The sequence below is a fragment of the Phodopus roborovskii genome, unplaced genomic scaffold, assembly GCF_943737965.1.
Source record: "Phodopus roborovskii unplaced genomic scaffold, PHOROB, whole genome shotgun sequence".
NCBI lineage: Eukaryota > Metazoa > Chordata > Mammalia > Rodentia > Cricetidae > Phodopus > Phodopus roborovskii.
The window spans coordinates 10,198,702-10,204,914 of NW_026126517.1; positions in this window are offsets into that span (position 1 = coordinate 10,198,702).

Below are 6,213 nucleotides of genomic sequence, written 5' to 3' on the forward strand. Positions count from 1 at the left end.
ACTGATTACACAAGAAGCCACATCGGTCCTTACCTCCTCCTTCCTCCCCTGTTTCATTGAGTTGTAAACCCCATTCTCTTCCTGTATCTTCAGGCCTGGCTTCTTTCCTAATCACCTTTAAAGCAAGCAAGATGTAATTTCATGTTCTCAGTGAGTTCACATCAACTAAAGCACTTCCTTGTAGGTCACTAAATATGACTAAAATCAGAAGACCTCAAATTCTTCCACACAGAAGATTCTTTTCATGAAACAAACATAAAGGCCTAGAGAGATGGCTCTGCAGTGCAAAGCACTTACTGCTCTCATAGAAGAGCCAGGTTCATTTACCAACACAGTATCAAAAGGCTCACAGCTACCTACAATCCCAGTTCCAAGGGGTCCAGCACCTATGGCCTCTATAAGAAACTGCATGCATGTGGTACACATAAATGCATGCAGGCACACACATACATACACACACACACACACACACACACACACACACACACACAATTAGAACGTAAGTCTTGTTTTTAAAAGACAGAAAATAAAAGGAAGAGGTCAGAATGAAGATGTGGTCACTGTGACAGAGAGGGTGCTGAAATGCCATCGGTACAGCCCCTGAACTCTGATGAGCCAGTTCCTCTGGCAGCCCCATCAACAGACTGCTATGGGTTCTGGGTTACACTATGCCCAGATGTGACATTGAGAACCCAAAGACTAGCCCAAATCTCCTGTCAACCTGCTGTGTGACTCTGTTAGGTTGAATGCCTCCTAAGTCTCATTCCCTATCTATAAGAAGAGGGAACTCTTAGGTCCTATCTCCCTATACTGTCTATGCCCCTCTTTGAAATTATTTAATGACAACAAGCAGGATGACACCCAAAGAGACTAGGTTGTCCAGAAGAACATTTGGGGGAAAAAAAATCCTTGCAATGCAAGGAAGTAAGACTAGCAGACAGATGAAGAATTTCCAGTAAGTATAGATGTCTCAAATCACAACAAACAATAACAACTAGATTTTCTTACCCAGACTGTTCCACTGTTCAATAATACTTGATAATTCCAACAGGTGCATTTTACAATATCAAATCCTCCTTCTGAAAACTCTTACATTTGTCTCTTGTTGTTGCTTGAATACTTCCACTGACCCTATTAAAATGATAGAGTTCTTTCTGCATAGATGCAAGCAGCAATAGGCAACACAGCTGCTGCGGACGCAGCATGTGGCCCCAGCCTCTCCCAAGCTGCAGTGAACATGCCTGAAAACCTGTTCGCCATTTATTTCTCTTGGCTCTCTTTGCTCAGCTCTCTTACAATGCGAACATTCCTGGCAGTTGCTACTCTGGAGGCTAAGTGTCCTCACTTACTGGATTCTCTGCTGGTCCTCAAAGCAGGAGATCAGATGAGGCTCCAGACAACTCGGGTTGAGAGCCTGGTGGAAAGATAATGAGATTTATTTAAGATGTTTTTCAACTGCTCTCCCAGGCCAGATGGGACCATAGATGATGACCATTGTGATAGCGGTGGTGTGAGGTAAGTGTAATGGTGGTGATGGTGGTGGTAATAGTGGTAGGGATGTTGCTGGTGATTTCTATATGCTTACATGTACCATGGCGCTTTGCAGTCTAACTTACTGTAAATATATTCACTTATGAATACATATATTCAGTAGTATTTACATCAACTCTCTTCATAATCTTGACTAAGTACCCTGCCATATCTGAAAAATAAAATCATTCTCCACCCTGAAATATGTGGCTCCTTTCATTCATCTCCTTTTCCTTTCAAAACAAGGATAAACAGGTGCAAAGTATGGGTGTGTGTGTGTGTGTGTGTGTGTGTGTGTGTGTGTGTGTGTGTTTAAGAAATGGTTACGTGGAGATGAGACCATTGTTTAAGGAAGTTTCAGACCTTCATATAGCAACTACAAAAGGTAAATGTAACAAGACTCCCATCTGGTGGTTGCAATAAATAGTGACAATTTAGGGAAATTCATTGTTTGCATTGGTAACTAATTGGGTGTACAGGAGCCAAGGCATTTTTGAGCTAGAGGTGGTCTCAGGCACTGGGAACATCTCAGTTTTTTCTGCCCTTCTAGACTCCCTTTTGAGTTGAGAGGCACTGGTCTTAATGAAGATCATAGAAGTGAAGAAAGGCTAGTGGGAAAGAGAGCGTGTAGGTTATGTTAACTAAGATAAGCAGCTTACCTCCCTCTATGAATGGCTGTCAGGAATCTGATGAGCACTCAGATCCCCGGATCTGCAGAAGGAAGAACTGCTTCTTCTACTCTTCCATGACATGATAGTTACTTCTAGAAACACAAAGCTCCAGCAGTGCCACCTTCTGGCCATTTGCAGCCCCAAGACTATTCTCGGTGTGGCCATAGTCATTACCTGTATGCTCAAATGTCCAAGTAACTCTTACAAGTCAGTTTCATAGTAATTACAGATTGTAACTATGAATGCATTCCTTCTGGAATCCTGAATACCGTGTGTGTGTGTGTGTGTGTGTGTGTGTGTGTGTGTGTGTGTGTACCAAACACTCCTTCATTAGACTAACTTGGAGGGCAGGGACCATCTCTTAAGCAATTTGGTACTCATATTAGCAGACACCGAAAGCATAAAACTTGTTTTTGTTTCTTAATGTATTTAAATAAATTAAACTCGTGTTAGGAAAAGACTCGTGTTAGGAAGAGAATGTTAAGGTTGTTTGTGCTAGTCTGCTTCTCACTGATACTGTTAACACAATTGGAAGCATGCCTGTGGATGCTGTCTGAGAATATCATAGCAGCCAGCTGAAAGCAGGAATTGATCAGAGTAACTGATTTTTTTTTTACCAGGGTAGCCTTGAGAATATAAACAAATAGTTTTGTAAATACTGAAATCTATTCCAGGGGTTTCATTTAGGACTAAGAAATAATTGAGCAGATAGACGTTTGTATGGAGCCTCTCTTACACATGAGTGACAACACCAAATTCTGCATGCTGAATAAGACTGGTGTGAAACAACACAAAATTGGTGATGTAAATGGAATGTGGCATGCCTGGGATGTGTGTCCAATGGCAGGACAGAAAGGGACTGGGAAGTGCTTTCTCCTATTACTTCTAGGTGGAATGGTGACCATCATATGACAGCTAAAATGACAGAAAATGGGCATGACCCATTTCTGGGGCACAGAAAGATTTGGAAGGGAGGAATTTTGTTTATGTTTAAGGGCTATAGCTGGACTCTGAGAGAAGCCATTTTATTCTTTCTTTGAAACCTTGAAAGGGCCAAGGTCCAGAAAAAGAGATTTCTAAGCATCCTCCCAAAGAAAGACACTGGCCCAATGAAACCCCAACATTCCTCTCTAGCTCTCTAATACCATGGTTAACTCTGTATGAGGTCTTCCTTCAAAAAAAAATGTTCTGTTTAATTAGCATTTGACTTTGATGAGGAAGCCTGTGTCTATCACCTGTTAGCCAAATAACCCTGGGCACATTTTACTTCAGCACCCCAAATCTGCTTCTCCACCTGTGTGAGTCCCTCCTCAGCTAAGTGCTTGGCACAACAGCCAGCACTCAAAGGATGACAGTTGTCACTACTTAGGAGTAAATGTGACCAAGGCAATGAAAATGAGCATAGAAGACAATGCATCACCCATGGTTTGCAGTCAGTGTTAATGAAAAAGCACAAATTACACAAAGGAAACTTTAGGGCAAAGCAGTCTTTCCCCCTCTGCAGAAGGTGCCTTAGCATTTAGGGAAGGAAAGCCATAGTTGTTTATAAAACTTTGAGTAAGTCACTGAAACCTGCCTTTGCCCTCCTCTTCAAATTGCAAACAGAAGTGGAATCTGGAAGCCTAGAGACTATCAGAATTTAGAGCCCACTACACATTTATGGGATAAGCACTGAATGAAACTCTAGTGATTAAATGAGAAATAGTATGAGTTAATTAAAAACTTGGAGTTCTGGACTACAAAGATGGCACACCAGTTAAGAGCGCTTACCTCATAGTCATGAGCACTCACATAAGCCCAACATCCCTGATAATGACTTCCAAGGGAAATGAAGACAAAACTTCTCTGGGATTGGTGACTTCCAACCTAGCCAAGAAAAGTTAAGTCCCAGGCTGAGGGAGAGTCCCTGCCTCAAAAGAGTAGGTAGAGAGTGATAAGGTAGGATACCCAGTGCCTTCTTCTGGCCTCCACACATGTGCAGAATATGCACACATGCACATACACTCACACAAACATGAACATAAATAAATGAAGACTTTTAGGAAACCAAAGAGCTGGAGAGACAGATGAGTGGTTAAGAGCATTCATTGGCTGTTCTTCCAAAGGATCTCGGCGTGATTCCCAGCACCCACATGGCAGCTCACAACTGTCTATAACTCCAGTTCCAGGTGATCTGATGCCTTCTTCGCACCTCCATGGGAACACATGTGGTCCACATACATACATGTGGGCAAAACACTCATACCGACAAAGCAAAATAAATAAATCTAAACAAATTTTAAGAAAACCAAAAACAACATTTAAATAATTAATTAGTTTACACAGATATTTAAATAATGAATGACTGATAAATATAGATTTAAAAACAAAACAAAGACATCTTAGCTTCTCATTTCATATTCAAAGCAAAAGAATTATTTTGAGCCTTTTTACTTCCTAAGAATCACATATGTGGCACCTACATCCAATACTCTAAATTTAAGGAATTCAAACCAACACGCTTTTGCCTTCAGTCAACAATTCTTTATATAAAGAGCCAGGTAACATAGATATTAGCATTTTAAGACAAGGTTTCTCTGTGTAACCCTGGTTGTCCTGGAACTCAACTCATCCTGTAGACCAGGCTGGCCTGGAACTCACAGAAATCCACCTGCCTCTGTCTCCCAGGTACTGGGATTAAGGGTGTGCATGCATCTCACCAACTGGCTCAAATAGTAAATATTTTAAGCTCATCCAGCTATACCCTTCACAGCTCAAATGCTCCCAGTGTCCATGAATGTCTGTTGTCAGTAAACTTTCTTACAAACATTGAAGTTCGAATTTCATGGAATTTTCATGTATCATGAAATATTAACATTCTATTTTTTAATTTACCACTTAAAATATGTAAAATGTTTTTATTTAGCATGTGGGGTGTACAAAAACAATCTTAGCCCACAAACCACAGTTTGCCTACCCTTTCAGCAATTTTATTCCTTGAGGGAACAAAAATGGTAATATAGGAACTCCATAATTGGCCCATTTGTGATTTTCAGTGGTGGGTGTGATTGTGTTTATTTTTGCTATAGTGATTTCATCCACCATGCTTCAAGGGTTTCCCCCTCCAAGCCATCCACCCTCCCTGCAAGGAGTGCATTAAGCATAGCTAAAGTACGGGTGACCCCTTGTGGTTGCACTGCAAATGGCAGGCGCTTCCCTGGAAGTTACCTCCTAGAAGGATGGTAGGCAGAGGGCAGCTAGGCTGGCTCCTGGGATAGTTTGCCAGCCCGAAATTGTGTGATTATAGTTGTGGTTGTTGATGAAATGGGGCAAGATAAAGTCCAAAGTTCAGCAGCTGTCTCCAAAGGGGGCATCCAAACGTGGTTCTTCTTCCTATTTTAAAACAGTAGCAGCTGCAGTTTCCAAAGCTTTCCTGTTTGAAAGCACCAGCGATAGTCAGTTCCCCTAGCTTGGTTATAGCCATTGATGTCTAAGGACAAAAGAGGAGCAGGACACTTCTCATATAGTCACAAAGGGAAAGAAAGCACAGGTGAAGCACCTAACTGTTGAAAATCAACTGCTGAAAGTCAGGCATAAGATTCCAGCACATACCTGTGACTTCAGTGCTCAGGAGCCTAAGGTGGGAGACTAAGAAGTTCAAGGACAGCCTGAGCTATGTAGTAGAGACCTTGTCTTAAGAAAGTGGGGGAGGGAGTTCCACACTGGAAAATGGTGAACAAGTGACTTAACAGCAAAGATTAGTAATTGAAATGTCACCGCAGCCCTGAGGCAAATGGGATTATATATTTATCCATACAAGTCACATTGTCCCAGAGGTATTAAATGATTGTGGGAAAAGCATTTTTTTTCATTCTTGGTAAAGGGTTAAAGCAGTGATACTTTCCATTGTCATGCCTCCAGAAGTGTTTGACCAAAACTTCCAATTCTCTGTGCAGGACACGAAGGAGACCCTGCACCTTGAAGGCTCTCAACCACCCATTTATATTGCTGTAAGAGCAGAGAGGACTTGGGG